General features: G+C 33.2%; 1 protein-coding gene across 14 annotated transcripts in view; it reads right to left on the bottom strand.

The window, feature by feature from the left end:
- LOC100619412 (contactin-4) overlaps nt 1–19,542 on the bottom strand; it is a 1,170,520-nt gene that overhangs the window by 976,617 nt on the left and 174,361 nt on the right. For all 14 annotated transcript variants that reach the window (XM_007500110.3, XM_007500117.3, XM_056804538.1 and 11 more), the window contains one exon: nt 13,395–13,441. The gene's annotated coding sequence lies outside the window, so the exon portion shown is untranslated. The remainder of the gene's footprint in view (nt 1–13,394; nt 13,442–19,542) is intronic.

Below are 19,542 nucleotides of genomic sequence, written 5' to 3'. Positions count from 1 at the left end.
TCATTGATCCTTCTAGATTTTGGGGGAATCCTCTGATTGATACTATGAGATGTGTGAAGGAAAAAAGAGTTTTGGAATGGAAAGAATGCTAGAATAACATCAAGTAGACCTGTGCTCAAATTCTTGCTCTGCTACTCATTACCTGTGAGATCACAGGGAAATAACTAAAACTATCTAATCCTGAGTTTCCTAAACCTAGAAAATTAGGTGTTTGAATTAAATAATGTCTGAGATTCCTTCTCTCTAAATCTTTGATCCTCCAATCACTTCCAAGTCTAAATTTTAACCCATTATCCAAAGTTCCATGGGTTAGCATGAGAGAAGGCAGTGATTACTCTTTCAAAGCTCTCAACTACAAAAAATAAAAGGGAGAAGAGGCAGATCTGATTTTTGGTGGGAAAAAGAAAGCAGTGGTTAGGTGGCTTTGAAGTCCTTTCATATTCAATTCATTCATTTATTAGAAAAAATGATCATATTTCAGAAGGTCTGCTCTTAGATGAATTTTGTTTTCATGTCTATTTAAGACCTTTTACCTTACCCCTATTTACGTTTGTCCAATCTCTTATTTTTATATAGCTTTGCTTCACTTCATTCACTTTCTCTTTCTTGATTAATGAACCATTTCATTACAGTGCTCATGCTCATACTCTTTCTGTCCTACATATTTAATAAAAGAGAAGAATTTGCTTTTTAACATCTGTCAATCTCTCCTCACCCACAAGTACTAACTTTCTGTGGGGAAAAAAAGAAAAGAAAAAAGAAAAAAAGTTCTATATATCCTCAAATCTCCTACGATTGATATAATATCTGATCTCACCGGTCATAAAGAGATTTTAATCTTTTTGACTACACTAGTCCTTGCTGGTGTAGTACCTTTTATGTCTGTTGCCACATGCTAGTTTTCAGTGACTCAACTTTTCATTTCTCACAAGTATTCCCTCCCCTCCTGGAACAGTTCATCGTTCTCTCTAAATAGGGCCCCTGTCAACAGCCAGCTATATCTTTGTTATTTAAGACTCTCTTCCCCCTTTTCCATTTAATAACAACAACTTTATCTGAGACAGTGGATATGCTTGCTTTCAGCTAACACCACTTTCACCCCCATTAGAGAATTCATTCAGAATTCTGAGTGGCTGAAGGAAGAGCCCCACTCAACGTATTCTGCCAACTCCTAAGTATGACCTAATGGTCACAGAACAACAAAAGCATCTCCAAAACCTCTTCTAACTTTCTCAGGGAAGAGTTTCATCAAGACGATTCCTATAAACAAATTGCAAGATGTTCTTTTCTCCCGTCAAGAGAATCCATATTTTTTCTGACACTTTAACAGGTTTCCCCCTTTTACAGAATTGCCAACTGGCTATTTTCAGTGTTAACCTAAGAGAGTGCTCAAGCTTATCATCTAAACTTTCAGATATGATGAATTGCCATAGCATAAATGTATTTGTTAAGGAAGCAGCCCATATAAGCTTGTAGAGCTTTGATTGATCATGTTTACTCAACGGATACAAATGTTATTGGCCTCTAAAAAATACTTTGGGGGTTCTTTTGTTGGAGATGTTTGTTTCTGAAAATAACTCTTTCTAATCAAATTCTGCTCAGGTTCCTAGAGTTAACAAAATGCATTGGAAGGGAAAGAATGATCTTGACTATCGTCATTGTAAACAGAGGGTTGATTGTTAATACAACATGAGATGATGTGAAGATAGTCCACTGCAAGTAGGTCCTTCCCTTTGCCAAGATGCACTGCTTATTATTGACTTTAAGAATCATTTTATCTATTGCAGCAATGAATATATTTGCACGTACACAGACATAATTTTGAATGCCACACTTTTCTTCACCAGCTACGGAATAGACATCACTTGCTGTTTGTCACTGAAAAGCAATTCACTCTGGGGCGATTCTTTAAAGCCCAAGATAAGTGCTGTCACTCATGTAATGTGTACAGCAACTTCTCAGATTTTACCCTATAGCTCAGCTTTAGTACCATTTTATCATAGAGGACACAGACCTTTAAAACTGCCTTTTTCATCAACACAGATACCTAATGTGGCAAAGCCTCCCCCCAAATCCAGAGGACCACATCAGCCAAAGTTGAAAAAATAGACATTTCTACTGCAAAACTGATTTTAAAACTATCATCATTCATCATTATCATCAATCCTATGAGGCAGCAGCTTTGGCAGCATTATTTGAGGTCCATATTTAACCAGATGACAGCTTAACCTTCTGAGAGGCACAATAATCTCTCCTTCCAACATCAACCAAGTGGAGAAAAGTAGATTGGCTCTAATGTAGAAATTGGTTTTCATCTGGTTTCATAAATATGTGGTGGCATTTGATGATTTAATAGGAGCACTTTTTTTCCCTTTAAACATTCAATATTCTTTCAGTGTTGAAAGCTATATAACCTAAGAAGGGGTATTGTCCTTACACCAGCATCTGGTTATTAAAACAACTGCATATGACAGCATGGTAACTAGTCATCCATATATATTCCCTGAATTCATACACAGAAAAAATGCTTCAAAGGAATATATCTGGAATATACTACTTCTAGCAGATTCTCCAGACTCAATTTGGGGGCACTCTTATTTAAAGATGTGAATTTCAGTCCTAAATTCTTTAAAAGTCACTTAAAGTTTCTCAGTTCAGTTTCCTTCTCTATCTAAAGAGAGTATTACTCTCTCTCTCTCTCTCTGTTACCAAATGGATAATTGGCATCCAAAATAAGGGTATAATTAGAATATCTGCACTATATAAAGGAGGAAAAGAGGTTACCTTTCAATATCAACTTTCCTTGACAAAAGTGGGTAGGTATATTCCTTTGGGGATATAAAATAGATAAAAGTTCATAATTCATCATATCACAAAATGTTATACATTGGTGGATTTTGTTATTTTTACATTAATGTTATTTAATTATATATTTACTTATATTTATGTTTTAATTTTAATTTATATATATTATATTCATATTATCTTATATCACAATAGTGGAAATGACCCTTAAATACAATTTTTATTCTTCTTGTACCTTTTATCTTGTCTAAAGAATATCTGTAGATGAAAGATGACAAGTCATAGTGGATAGAGTGTTGATCCTGGAGTCTGAACGACCAGAGTTCAATTCCCACTTCTGACATATATTAGTGGTGAGAAAATAGGTTAATCACTTAAGTTATCACCATGAGACTGAAACTTTATAGACAGTTATAAACTACCTCAACTCCCTACTAAACAGGTATCATTCTTCTGTCCCAACATGCCCTTCCCATCCAAGTGAGTCTGAACTCTTAGCTACCATTGTTCAGAAGCTGTTCTTTATCTCCCTTCTATTGTCTCCACTCCCTCACTTGTCTTTAATTGTTTTTCCTGTAAACTAGATTATTTCCTATGGCCTATCATTCTATCTTGATTCGTACATCTCTGCCAGATATCATAGCTCTTATATTTTTCCTTGCTTTCATGGCTAAATTCCTTAGAAAAAGCTGTCTACAATGAAGATCACATTCTTTCCTCTTATTTTCTTCTCAACTCTCTAGAGTCTGGCTTTCAACCTCATCATTCAACTGTAACACTTTCATTTCACATATAATGAAATGGAATTTCAGAGGGATTGAGTGAATTCACAGAGGTCACCCTAAGAGTATACATCACAGTCATCATTCAAATCCATTTCTCACAACTCCAAATCCACCATACTTTATTTATATTGTACTGTCCTGACTCATGTACTAATGAGTCTAATAATAACTAATAAACATCACTGTGACTATAAAGATAGAAGCAAAACTGTCCCTGGTCTCAGGGGGCTGATAGTCAATTGATCTTTTATAATCTTACGCTTTTTTCTGCTTTTCACGAAGCAAAATCAAAATAATTATTCTTATCATGGATAGGTGGCCCCTTCCACATTGTCCAAAGTATTAAATGGAAGGATCAAATGTTAAGTAATATTTCTTATGACATCTATAAATTAACCAGGACAGTCACAACATCCAAATGAATCATCACATCTTACACTGAAATAGCCCTCACAAGTCATCTATTACAAGGTCCTCACCTTGCAGGTGAAGAGACTTACCTAAAACTCTAGAGAGACAAGGAAGAGGGAGAATTCATTTAAATCGACCTTGACAAAGTGCTAACATGATTATAGGCTAAGCATGTGAACAAAGCCCAAAATAAAAATAAAATAAAAAGCCCAAATAGGAAAATGTCACAGAAATGCAGGGGATAACCGTGGATTGGACCCTGTCTATATTGTTAGGTGAAGTGGAAACTGAAAAGGACAGTGTGATTTAAAACCAGATAGTGGAGGAGGAAAATACGCTATATATGAGAACAGTCCTCTCTGCATGACCTTGGAACCAAACTAGTAATAACAAGAAAATAATAATTATCTCTGGAATGAGTGTGGGGGGATTCAAAGAAGGGTCGCTAAAGGACTACAGGATCACAGGTGTGAATTTGTAAAGAAATATGAAAAAACAAAACATATATTGTTAGACAGTTTGTGATTAATGATAGAATACTTGGTTACAGGTAGCTGAAAGGTATATAATTTTTCATGACATAAGAGCCAATGAGGCTCAATTAATTAAATTAGATCAAAACCAGGATATTCTTTCTTCTCATTTCTTTGATGGTGCAGTTGTTTCCCCAGAGGGAATAGAATGTGCATCTATTTCTATTGTTTTAATTTAAATGAGGAGAGGGCTAGAACATGTCCATTGAATGAAGGGGAAAAACATAAAGGATTGCATTTCCATAACTGCTTTCCTTGACATGCTTGGGTAGATTTACTCCTTAAAGGGGTTTGAAATTGATGAAAAGTCATAATGAACCATATCATAAAATGTTATCCACTGGGAGGCTTCACTATTATGTCACAATGGCAGTTATGACCTTCAAAGATAATCCATATTCCTACAATTATCTTTTTTATCCAGTCTAAAAAACAGAACCCCAAAGCACACCATATTAGATAGAGTTTTAGGGAGGAGTCTGAAAGGATTGGACTCAAATTCTATTTCTGATACCTAGGAAATACTACTTCTCAGAGTTAATCTTATCTAATGCTACCCTTTGGAGATGTGGAAAATAAAATTTAGGGAAGAAAATAATCTGTCCAAAGTCATTATATTCTGTATATTCAGTATATTCAAATAAAATATAAGTACTTTAAACATAGGGATGCTTCTGTTTTTCTCCTTATATCCCCAGCATTTAATGTAATATATTTACTTAAATTTTTTATTATTCCTAATTCAAATTTTTTTAATAAGCCAATGGGATGACTTGTCTAGGGTTATCACAGAACTAAGAAGAATCTGAGGTCAGATTTAAATCCAGGTGCTTCTGACTCCAGGCCTGCTACTCTATCCACTGAGCCATATAGCTGTCCTAGTTACTAATTCTCAAATTAGGAATATTGAGCAAGGACATCTATATTGTAATACTGAGAGAGTGGAAGGGATGATTTATTCAGGTCCATACCATTGTCAAAAGAGTTTGTCCTTAAGAGAATCATTCCTCAATAACTGGGGATGGTGCTCTCCTTCATGAATTTATATATTCCCCCTTGATCCTTACTGAATAGAGGAAAACCTTTTAGGAAAAAAGACCTATTTCCAATATGATTCCATTAAGGTAATGAAGTTTTAAGTTTAATGAATATGCTACCTGTTGGGCAATTTAATATGCACATAGTAAATGAGCAAGTGATGTATATAAAATAATTACATATTATAATGCAATAAGGATGGGCAGAAATGAAAATTTTCAGGAAACATGGGAAGTTTTATATGAAATGTTGCAGACAGAAAATCAGAGCCACAAGAACAACCGTGTAAAGTCACCATGGATAGACATCAAATATTTAGCAATTACAGTAGTCAATGTAGTTCTAGCAAAAGGCAAAGTGAAAGGAAATTTCCCTCTTTTCTCTTAAAAATGGATATATCCTTTAATAATTGTTGATATCTATGCAATGTGTCAATATTTGCATATACTTTACTTAGACTCTCTAACTAAGTTGAAATCATTCCTAAGAGGTAAGTTGTGAAGGTATGATTATTAACACTAGTTATGGATGAGAAAACTGAAATTTTGAGAAGTGTTCATATAACTAATGAGTGTCAGAGTCAGAATTTTAACAAGGAATTTGGGTCTTCAAGCCTGCTACTCTATACAAAAAGCCTTGCTTCCCTTTTAAGGGAAAGTAAAAAGTACTTTGGGAGAGGGGAGTATTTGTTAAGAAGTTCATGGTCTGTCCAAGCAAATTTTTTTCATTTTTTAAAAATGTAATGTAGACTTAATCAAGTAAGTCACCTCCATAGAATGCAATCTAGAATATTGGGATATGGAAGACCAGGTTTCAAGTTCTTTCTTTCTTTCTTTCTTTCTTTCTTTCTTTCTTTCTTTCTTTCTTTCTTTCTTTCTTTCTTTCTTTCTTTCTTTCTTTCTTTCTTTCTTTCTTCTATCCATCCATCCATCTATCTATCTATCTATCTATCTATCTATCTATCTATGATAGATATTGACCTCTGCCCAAAAGAAATACAAGAAACTCTCCTGATAGAAGTCCAATATTGAAGAAAAACAGGGGATCAATCAGGACGAATATATAACACCAAGAATTATTCAAAAAATCAGTAAAGAATGTGACAAGTTTTCAAAAGAATAATCCCCTATCTAAGATCACTTGACGAAATGCTCCAAATTGTTAATTGTAAAGAAATGGAAATTAAACCAATTCTGAAGTTTTACCTTACATCAAGGAAATAACAAAAGTTGGAAAAATGAAAACACTGGTGAAAAGAATGAAGAAAGATAAGTAGGGTGAGATACAAATGTTGGAGCTATCAGTTTCTAGATATTCCAGACATCAGTTTGGAATTATACAGGAAATGTGATAAAACTATTCATATTTTTGAGCCAATGATCCATGACAGAGCATATAACCACAAAGAAGATAGATTTATAAATCAAAGAAACAAATTGTATCAGAGATATTGAGAAAGAAATTAAAAGTAAAACAGTTCAAAATATTCAAAAAAGCCCTCTTAGTGGTAGTAAAGAACTAGAAACAAAATGAGTTCTGATCAAATGACTATTGATCAAAAACCAATTAAATTATAAATTTAATGGAAAATTATTATGCAGTGAGAAATTGAGACTGTGAAGAATTCAGAGAAAAAATGCAAAGATTTTTATAAACCAGTAAAAGTGTGAAATATGCAAAACTAAATGAAACATAAATAAGAAAAGTAAAAATTTCTAAAAAGAAAGTAAATTGCAAATAACTGGAAAATGAATGTTAGTCCTGTTGAATAAACAATGAAAAACCACTTTCATTTTGGCTAAGATTCATTATCTAGGAGCAGCTGGGCGGCACAGTATATAAAGTGCCAGACTGGAGTCAGGAATACCTGAGTTCAAAACTGACCTCTGATGCCCTGTAACAATGTGATCCTGGACAAGTCATTTATCTTCTATTTGTTTCAATTTTGTCATCTGGAAAATGGAGATGGATAATAATAATATCTAACGCTGAAGATTAAATGAGATAATAACTATAAAATACTGAGCAGAGTGTCTGGTGACTTCAACCCTACCTCCCATTCACCCATCCTCTTATAAGTTCCCTTCCAAAAATGATACTGCATTTCCTATGTTCTAATGCTCCCTGAGGCTCTGATATGACATGTTTTATGTTCTAGGTGCTATTTACCTCAGTTTCCTCAACTGTAAAACATGGATAATAATACTAGCTACCACCAGTAATTGTGAAAATCAAATGGGATAATAATTGTAAAGCACTTGGCATAGTTCCTATCACAGAAATGTTAGCTGCCATTATTATTATTATTATTAATATTAATTATATATAGATGCTTCTTTGAGTGTGTTTTGGTTACCCGGTTGTCTTTGTTACAAGGGAAAAGTTCAGACTGATATGTTGATGGGTTTTTTACTCCCCAGAAATGATTAAGATGCAAAGAAAAAAAAAACACCAACAAAACATGATTTTAACTAAAGATTACCACTAGTTACTCCCCCCCCTCCTTTCCAATATCTAAGGTATTCTTTAGCAACAACTTTGTACCTTGACCATTATAACTTATTGAAAAGAAAATGAATTCTAATTTTTGCAAGCTTGGCTGACCATAACGGGCAGTTTCCAGCTGGGTAAGTAAAACATTGCTATTCTATTAAGAACGTAAAACAGGTGGAGAAGCCATTGGGGAAAGGTTGATTTTAGAATATCAAATAAAGATGGATAATGATCAAATGATTTTTAAGGTGTACTTTTATGAGAAAATTCTGCAATTTTTTGAGCAACACATTATTTAAATACTACTAAGGAAATAAGATTCTGATTTTTCCATTATTTTCTTTGGAAAACACTAGTGAAAAGTATCTTAATATTCGATCAATCAATCAACATTTAAGTTGTTATAATTACATGCCTATTAAGGCATTTAAGGCAAAAATTAAATATCTATTATATGTCAGGTACTAAGCTAAACAATGGAAATGCTTATGTACATATGTATATAATGTTTTATAAAAGAAAATGAGATGAGATTATTAATATAATTCCAATACTATTTTCCATAAATTGAATCACTGATTTGGTAATAATGAAAATAAATTAGAAATTCAAATCCAAACATTGACAGATACATATAATCCACTTGTAAAAATGGGAATGTTCATGACAACTATTAGAATGAACTATTGAAAAGTCAGATAAGGAAAAGAAAGGAAAAGAAAGGAAAAACAAGTATTTAGAATAAAGCTTAATTTTTAAGAATTCTAGAGTGAGTATGTCTCTAAGATTATACTGGTCATGGAATTAAAATCCATACCTATTTTATTAAATATTCTGTAATGTTTTCTATAAGTAACACAAAAGGCTATACATTATTCTAATTGTTTATTTGAAAAAATATTTCAGTTTTTAAAAAGAATTTACTTATCTAGATTTTAGTGGAAAAAGACAAACAAAAAAACCACAACCCTTGAAATTAACATAACTCATTACTACACTGCCATTCTGAAGACAGTACTAAAAAGAATCCTTTCCATAAAAAGATACTTTACTAATGACATATAATCAAGCATGTATTTCATTACTCATTAAAATGTACTGAAAATATTCAACAGTTATATAGAAATTTCTAGGAAAACAATGAAATTGATTTCCAACCATAATGCCTCTGATTTATCTCATAAAATCTGGTAAAAATATCCCAAAACAAAGAGCATGAAATGTAACGAATATTTATTCACATTTGATTTACATGTTAAAATAACATATTTTCTAGTAATCTTAATGGTGGCTGGCCATTGTAAGTTTTTTTTTTATCTTTTAAATTTTCTTTTAATGGAACAAGTATCTTGGTAATTTCAATATCATAATTATCCTCATACAAATCATCCAGGTTTATGGATTTTATTTTTCTCTAAAAAAGCAATATAAACTTTTATGTTCCTGAAAATGATGAATATAAAAATAGAATCCATGGGGTCAGGAGAGAGTTACTCAGAGAAAACCCGTTATATAAATAAATCAGGTGAGAATTATAGATCCGTCTCCCTATTCCAGTCATTTTTCAAGACAACAGGAAATTGACACATCTCTGATGAAAATCTGACCACAGACTATAAACGGAAAGTAAAAAATATAACTTGCAATTTTAGAGAAGAAAAAATTCCATCAGGTCTTATTATTTAAAGTAATTCATTTTGCTTAATTCTAATTTAATTCCAAGCAAAGAGAAACTAAAATTAGAATTCTAGATGATACAGTTTTATCTAAGCAGTTTGTGAGAGATAATTGAATTATTCAAATCTAGAAAAGGAAATAATCAAGAAAATAAATATTTTAATGCTTACCTATTGGAACCTACATGAATGCAGAAATCAAAAGTAAAATGACCTTGAGAAAAGTTAAATGATCAGGTATTTCTCCATGATCTTCATATGATTTATCCACCCACTCTGATTTAGAGGGGCTGAAGAAAGGGAAAACAATAGTCCTCCTATGATCAGGCTTCATGGTCTATTTGAAATTAGACATGGAATTCCAATCTGCTCAGGAAATCTCTCCTAACACCAATTTATTCCTTTTCTATCTCCATTCTCGGTCACCGAGAGGCTACCACTAGTACCTAGCACAGTGGCAACCATATCGGTGTTATTTAATGTGCTTATTAAATGACCTCTCCAAGTTCATAGTAGAGAAATAATGTGACCAGTACTAGCTTCATGACTTTCCATATTTCTTTTTTGTGAGATAAAGAATCTTATATTTATAGAGTTGAAATATACTTTATAGTTCATTCTGTGAACCACTTAATACACAAATGAGAAATCAGAGACCAGGAATTTTTTTTTCTTTAGTGGAGTATCATAGGGATTTGCTCTTGGTACTAGATCATTCCAGGTGCAGTTAGATATTCAGTGGGCAGAGCATTGGGTCAGGAGTCAGTAAGACCTGAGTTCAAATCTAGTCCAAATAATTACTGTCTGTGGAATCCTGGGAAAGTCATTAAACATACTTTATCCTTCATCCACTAGAGAAGGAAATAGTAAATCACTTCACTTCAGTATCTTTGTCAAATCTTACTTGGAATCCTAAAGAGTCAGATATGACTGAACAACAATTTCACCATTGATAATTTGTCTGGTTTTTGTCCATGACTTGGATGAAGATAAGATGAATGCCTATCACCTTTTCAGATGCCAATAATCAGAAAGATTATTGTATCGTTGTATGATCCTATATGATACAATGATATGATTGTATTACTGTATCATTGTATAAGATAACTAATTTAGGATCCAAAGGATCCTGACAGGTTTGAAACTCTAGGGCAAATGTAATAAGATTAAATCAATGTAAAGCCCTTTGCATGGGGCCAGTACAATTTAATAGGATAAACACAGCATAGTTAAAATTAACTGCACTTGGAAAATATCTGAGGCTTTCCACAAAATGTGTATCCAAATCAGCACGAATCCACAATGTGACATGGAAGCCAAAAATGATAATGGAAGGGATGTGATCTCCCCCCCATATTCTGCTCTGGTCAAACAAAATCGAAACTATTGGGTTTAAGGCTACATGAAACATCTTAGAATGAAAATAAACAAAAGGGAACATGTTGAAAGAAGAGCATGAATGATGGGGACGAAAGTGAAGCCCATGTGGTATAAAGATCATCAGAAGGAGCTGGGGACATCAGTGCTAGAGAAGAAAAGAGGTAAGGGAGCAAAACAGCTGCCTATTAGGATATGTGTAGTGGGTTCCTAAGGCAAAGATGGATTCTATTCAGTCTTCCTGTCTACAAAGAGCAGGATATATAGTGCAATAAATAGATGATGTAGAGAGGAATAGTTTGCTTGGTTTAAGAATAAAGTTATCTGTAATTAAAGTTCAAAAGTGTTTGAAAAGAACACCATCTCCTCCCTCCCTTGAAGGTAGAGGCTTTCTCTTCCCTGGGGAAATCCTGAATTGACTGATGAATAGGGAGGTTGCAAAGGAAATTATTTTTAAGGTACAGATAATATGAGATGATTTCTGGAGTTTCTTTTATTTTGATAATTCTGGAATTCAGAGGTTTCACAAAACTAGGAGTAAGAAATAGAATCCAGCTACCTAATATCCAAATTCTCTGTTCTCTCCAGATATTTTTAATGCAATAATGAATTCACTTTTAAATTTTATCTGAAAGACTGATAGAGACAGAGACATAAAGAGAAAGAGATAGGGAGAATACAGAGAAGAAAGGCAGAGAGGGGAGAGAGACAGAGAGGAACCTAAAGACAGAGGCAGGCACAGATGAGTGAGGACAGACCAGGAAGCAACAAAAACATATATACAGATATATGTGGATAGGAATATAATTTCTATTATACACATGTATCTTTATATATATATATATATAATTAATGTTATAATATTTAGCTACACATAGCTAAATTTATATCAGCATATATTTATAAACTTTTCATAGATCCTTATATTATTTTCTCAAATTATGGTAAGAAACCTACTTAAATTTTAAGTATCCTTCCTTTAAATCACATTCTGTAATTCCATATGATGATCCACAATTGATTATGTATGAGACAAATGTTTTCATTATTACTGGATCACAGACTTAGGAAGACTTCACAAGCAAAATGAAAAGTGCTCCAATAGTGAGGGAATATTAAATACATGAAAATGAAGGCAAAAAACCTAAATGTACTTCAAAAAATACAAAATAGTCCAAAATTACCCATAGAAATTTGGATAACTAGGAAAGATTTAACATTCAATAATTTCTCTAATAAAATATGATATTGATCATTATGTTTACTCATAAATACACCATAAAATAATTTTAACAATAGCTATTAGGGTATACAATGCATATTAGAATTGTTTTCATAAATAGAAAAAATGAACAAAGTTGAAATTTTAACAAAAATTCAAAGAAGTAAAACCAAATAGGTTTAAAGTAAAAGTCTTAAAAATTTTGCTTCTTATATTAAGAAAAGCAGCATAGTACATTGGGGAAAATATAGTAGCACTGAAGTCAGAGATCTGAGTTCAAATCGTGTCTTTGCCACTTGTTATCTCTATAAGCATGGACAAATAACTTTTTTCCATTTTCAATATTTCAAATTGAGGAAGTTGTATTAGATGACTTCTAAGGTTTAATATTCAATTTCATTTCATATATGGGAAAATATTCCTCTTTATTTTAGCATTATAAACAGTATCAAAATGATAATTGCTTGGAAGAGACTAAAATATAGCAAGAGGGATTCTTCTTTTTTATGTTTCTTTTTTATGAATAAAATTATATTTTTACAATGAGTTTTATGATTCACACATAATCACAGTCTTTTAAGATGGAACACGAGGCAGCCCGACATAAAGTGTTAAGGGACTGTAGAGTCCTGAAGACTGGATTACTATGGTGTCTTCTTCCCATTCTAACTAGAAACCAAATCCCTTCACCTCTCATTGCCCTGATGACTCTTTTAAACCATAAACTGCAGTTAGAGTGGCCAAACTGCATCAGTGTTGGGAATTCTCACATTGAGAATATACTACACTCATAAAATCATAGGTCCAGATCTTGCCCCCAAATAGAAATAATATTACTGTTCAAGTAAAATATATAATTTAATTGACATAATTCTCCAGCACAAAAACACGTGAAAGTATCTTATTACTATGACTTGTGCAATGTCAAATTCTCAGTAGTTATGAAATTGATTTCATCAGATATCCACAAAATGAATATCCACATTTTAAATCATATCATATAATAGTTTACATTAGTGACAATTTTATTCAAAATATTATTTTTTAAAATTACCTTCTCTGGAGTAATGTATTTGTCTTGAATATTCAGCTGCACATTACCTGTAAATAAACAAAGGGAGATTTTTCAGTATTTTTCACAGATTATAATTATGTTAAAATCAGTAACACAGACCATCCTTCTATATATACTTTGTGAAACAATTAATTACTTCAGTCTGTTTTAGTCTTTTCAAAACTTGGAGATTTGCACATAAGTATCTGCCAGGTCAATACAGCTAAAAGCAAAAGTATTTCATTACAGTGGCATTTTAAGTCACCTGCAGAAAGACTTAAGGCTTACAAAGATCCATCCATCCATCGCCCAGGGCATAGAGGAACAGCACAAAGAAAAGAGTTCAGAGCAAAAATTACCCCAGGGGTTCAGCTATAGAACTGGGAAAGATGTCACCATGTCTCAAACCCTGAAGTGTGTGTCTGTCTGGTTGGGTAAGTAGGGGTTCTGATGATTAATTTTCTGGTCACAGCAAGAAAAAGAAGGTAGGGCAGAAGTATGAGTATGAGAGACCTCCCTCTGACTAGAAACAAATACACATTAAATAAACCTCTCAATGTTCCCCTCGGAATGTTGTCAGGAGCCCTGGATCATTAATCACCTCTGTTGGAGAATAGCTTAGGGACCAGGCGAGTGCCATGTTTTGTTTGTTTTTAAGTTTGTTTTTGAGAGGAGGAGAATGTTACTTAGGCATGCATGGTCAACTTGCTTCTCCTCTCTGCTCCCATGTTTGTCTAAAAAGGGTCATGTGAGTGTGGTGAGGTAAGTATAGACATGGAAGAATCCAAAGGAGAGCAAAGTGGATTTGCTAATCAAGATTTAGAGATGGATTTGGAAATGGAAGACCAAACGATCTTCCACAAGAGATTCTAGGCTTTCGACTACCATAAAATGATAAGAAATCTACAATTCTTTGTACCTCACAGTTCAAGGTGTCTGTGACATATTACCATCTCTCCAGGTTTATCTATAGTTATTCCTCATCCCAAGAATGATAGCAGCTATCCATTGGACTGTATGGGAGTGGACTGTAAAAGATACTGGCCTAAATGAATTACTTTGTAAAAAGCAAAATTCTAGGATGAACAAGAGGCACTGAATAAAATTATAATATCTGCAAATAAGGAAAAAGAACTATTTGGATTTTATGTGCAAAAACTTAAGTCCTGCCTTGTGTGAAATTAAAAAAGTAAATTTTATAAGGGTATTAGGAGACAGGCATAATACAAAGTGACTCCAATTATCACTCATTCCTTATCACAAACTAAGAAAGCTCAATACCTAACAATCCCCTTTCCATTATTTCTTTGGAAGCACTGGCACATTCTCAGATGAGAGATATAAAAGAGGTCTAAATATTAAATTAAAAGAAAACTGAACTAGAATCTAAATGGAAACCATGAAGTTAATAAGAGAAATTAATGGCATGTATAAAAATACGAGGATCACTAAAAGCAGATCTTTCTAATACTTTCTCTCAAAACTGTTAATGTTATAAATAAGTTTAAATAATTTAGACAATATAAGCTTCCACTATCCTGCCAAAGAAGATAAGGATCATGGATTCAACTCGATACTTCTCTTAAATAATAGCAAAAATCACCAAACTATAGTCCCAAAACCAAATCCAGCCTACTTCCGTTTGTTCCTTATAGCTTGTGATTGAAGTTTTTTTTTTAATTAAATACAGTAAAACTTTATTTAAAAAGGAAAAAAATATTCTTAGTGGGTTCATGAAAAACAACAACAACATGCAATTGGGCCAATCACCTGCTAGAGTTGGTTGACCCAGGAATCATTAGAATTGATGGAAGTAGGAAGTATACTATAAAGTTATTGAAGGGGTCCATGAATTAATTGCATACAAATGATGGGTTTTTTATTGTAATTACTTACAACAAACTATGTAGCATGACTCAAGAAAATAAATAATATACCTTCTGTAGACTGTATAAATAATAGCCTGCATACATATAATTAATTATACAGCCTACAGAATATATTTATATATATATGTATATAACTATTTTCAAGTCTATGTAGATATTATTATGATAACTGAAATAGAAATTCATTTTAAAATATTACTGAATTTATAGCAACTCTTTGTAATCATGTTTCTAAATGCAGAAGCTCTTGAATCACGGGACTGATTTTCTATTTTGTTCTCCTCCATCCACTTTGCATGTACTTACCTTTCTTCAATTTTCAGCTCCCTTTTATTTTCTTCTATTAGAATAGAATCACCTTGTGAGCAAGGACTATCTTTCTTTTTCCTAATTTTTTTTTAAATTTTCAGCTCTTAGCAAAATTACTGGCACATAATAAGCCCTTGCATATACTTACTAATGGCTTTATCCAATATAACACAAATCAATGGATTCTATGCCTTGGGAGTCCTTGATATATTTCTCACATTGACAGGGGATACAACTTTCCAACAGATAAGAACTATCATAAACAACAGGACTGTAAGGGGACCAGATGAGATCAAAATCACTATTGGCTAGAGTGAGAATATACCATAGCCATCTGACAGCAGTGGAAGGAAGAGGGAGCTTCCATTAAGAGGATAATCCCAAAGCATGTACAGAATAGTTTTTAATTTACAGATTTCATCAAAGATTAATTAAGCAGCACTTAAGTGCAGGGTCCTATGCTAAATGCTAAGGAAATAAAGGCAAAAGGAAAAAGAGCCAACCCTCCAGGGGTGTACATTTTTATTGAGTTAGATAACAATGCATACAAAATAAATCAGAGGCTAAAGAAAGAGCACTTGCAATAAATAGGGTGGGAGGGAGGCAATTAAGGAAGGAGGTGTTATGAAAGCAGTACTCATTGAGCTAAGCTTGAAAGAAGAGGAGCATTCACATTCCAGAAATAAAGAATGACTTGGGTCTCCCTGTGATGGAGGGATCTAATGGGAACCTAGCGCCACTGAGACAATTGGGTGTATCTCTATGTACCCAACATGGACTGGGTACAGATTTATAGATAACATATTGAATGACAGACTCAGGATCCAAAAATATCTCAAGAGCCTAGAATAATTGGCAGACTCTAATAAGCTAAGATTTAACAGATAAATATGAAGTCTTAAAATTGAACTCACATAATTAATAAGAAACAGCTTCCCAAAGACATTATAGGGGATGGTGAAGACAGACAATAATTCAAAGAGAAAGACTCAGACTCATAGGGTGCTACAAGCTCAGAATGAGTCAATAGTTGTAGCAAAATAGTAGCAAAGATGCAAAAAATAAAATTCTTATGTGATGCTTGAGCCCTCTATGAACCAGAGAATATGGGGATATAACAGAAAGAGAATTGAGAATAAAAAGAGTCAGAGAGAAAAATCCTCTTTGAAAAGGGTGCAAAAATGAAATTTTCAAAAGTAATTAGTTGGACTTGTTGAAAGGGAAGAAAGTGGGAATTTCCTTCTTTAATGCAGAGGGGAAAAAGAGGAGAAGAATTAAAAAAACTAGATAAAAGGAGGAAAGAAAAAAGACAGTCTAAACTACAAAGGGAAAAGGATAACAAATGGGGGTGGGAATTGGGGTTGAGGGAAAGAGAGCCAGGAGAAATGGAGGTATCTTAAAAATAAAGTAACTGAAAAGATATAGTACCATGTTTATAGCAAAAGGGAAAAGATCATAACTTGAAAAATGAGATAAATGGAGGAAAGTATAAATTTAAACCATGACTTTAAATGTGAGTGGATTACAAAATTCAATAAGATGAGAATGACAAATTGGATAAGAAAACAAAACTCAACAATCTGTTGCTTACAAGAAACATAATTTTAAAAATAAAGACATAAATAAAATCGTGTGAAAATGGTAAATGTACTATGCGTCAAGAAGCACCTTAAACAAACAAACAAACAAACAGGTGTTACAATCTTCCTAGCTGACAAAGGGACAGAATGCAAAGTCCACCTCAAGTGACATAATAGAGGTCTGTATGCTATTTGGGTATGACCACAGCTGTATCCAGAACTGTAGAAGGTCTAATCCATTTTTAAACTGGAGAAGAGAAGAGGGTCTGGTGGAGAGGGGAAATGGGAATGGGCTTAACCACACAAATGTTCTTTTTAAGTATCCAAATAGCTGAAATAGAAGATAGACCAGATTTTTCCTCCTTCACCACAGAGGGCATAAGTAGGACCAGTGTTGAAAAATTGTTGTGAAACAATTCTAGGTTTATTGTAAAGAAAAATTATAATAGTTGTGGATATCTAAAAATGCAATAAGCTGCCTTAGGAGGTAGAAGGGTCCAACTTTATTTTAAGACAATATGGAGGAGGAGACAATGGTGAAGACAATCTGATGTACAGTTTATACATTTAAATTTAATATCAGAAAACTTTTTTTTCATTCTTGAAAGGTATTCATATAAGAGAAACCACAATAATATAGGAAGACTTTAAAAGAAGAGACACACAAAGAAAGAACTCTTTTTTTTTTCTAAAACCCTTACCTTCCAATTTGGAGTCAATACTCTGTATTGGCTCCAAGGCAGAAGAGTGGTAAGGGCTAGGCAAGGGGGGTCAAGTGACTTGCCCAGGGTCACAAAGCTGGGAAGTGTCTGAGGCCATATTTGAACCTAGGACTTCCCATCTCTAGGCCTGGCTCTCAATTCACTGAGCTACCAAGAACTTTTAAAACTTTTCCAAAGAACACAAATTATTCCTCCCAGCTGAGTTTCCAATGCATTTCCCTTGAATTTTTCTCTAGCACTTATTTTGCCTTTCATTGTATGTTTTTATGTGTGTGTCATATATCCTCCATGAGTTAATCCTGGAAGACAGACACCACATAGAGTTTGTCTATGAAACCCAGAGCCAATCACAGTGGGGTGTAGGGCAAAGTTCTGAATTTTAAGTCAGTAGAAATGGGTTTAAATCCTGACTATTTACTACTTTTGTGATCTTGGACAAGTCACAAACTCTCTCAGTCTAAGTTGCCTCATCTGTAAAATAAAGTAAACATTGTAGGTCCCTTCCACTTCACTCTATAAGATGAATTACTTGATACTCCCCAATATATGCATAATACATGTTTATTGTATTTATTTGCCAAAAATAATACAATAACCCATTTGTGAATGTATGTTTTTTTAAGTCAAAAGTCAGCATGGTATAGAATTTAGAATACTGGCCTTGAAATGTAGACCACTTGGGCTAAAACTCTGCCTCAGATACTACTAGCATGTGACCCAAAATAAAATCACTTAACATGTCTGTGCCTCAGTTTCCTTATCTCTAAAATGAGTGGGGGTGGATTAGATAGTTTTTTAGGTCTAACTCTTAACTCATCATTTTATGAATAAGCATTTGAAAACAAGTATTCTATAATGAAGCATATGTGGGTATACATTTAGAATCAAACAAAAATAATTTTCTTTGAGGTTTAAAAAATAGACTATGGATTTCCTGCAACAATTTGTCCCTTTGTGCATTCTAAAGTTTCAAAGAAATCTGAGACAATAGTTGTTATCAAGTACAAAGATGAACCACTGGAGAAAAGAGCTCATCTTTTCCAAATGTGGCTATTTTTTTCAAAATTTAAAAAAAAAAGGGTGAGAAATCATTGCTCAGAGCCAGTTAAGTAGATTCTGTCATTGCTTCAAGTTAAAAGGAGAAGAATATCTAAACTACTTTTTATATTAATTCCAGATAGATAGATAGATGGATAGATAGATAGATAGATAGATAGATAGATAGATAGATAGATAGATAGACAGATAGATAGATAGATAGATCTTTTGGGGGGTTGATAAAAGAAAATAGAATGTGGCTACCTCTATTTGGCAAAATCAGAGTGATAAATGTATATAGGAGAGGGAAAAGATAAAAAACAAAAGACATACATATATTAGTATGTATTATATATTAATGTGTAGTCAAACACATGGACAAATAGACAGGTACTCTTTATTCGTGAGTAATGAATTTTATTTTAAAGTTCCATTTCAGAAAGAAGACAATAAAAGGGAAATCCACAGATAGCTTCATGATGAAGAAACTTAAAAAAAAGGCTTCTCCTTTCTCTAAGTATTGTGTCATATCATTTTAACCCCCTACTAGGACTTTGAACTAATTCTTTTCTCAAGGGACATCCTGCCTGACAATTTCAGTTTGGCTGGC

Source organism: Monodelphis domestica, chromosome 7 (genome assembly GCF_027887165.1).
Source record: "Monodelphis domestica isolate mMonDom1 chromosome 7, mMonDom1.pri, whole genome shotgun sequence".
NCBI classification, from domain to species: domain Eukaryota; kingdom Metazoa; phylum Chordata; class Mammalia; order Didelphimorphia; family Didelphidae; genus Monodelphis; species Monodelphis domestica.
The sequence above is the reverse complement of the archived record's forward strand: the minus strand, read 5'-3'. Positions and strand labels throughout refer to the sequence as shown.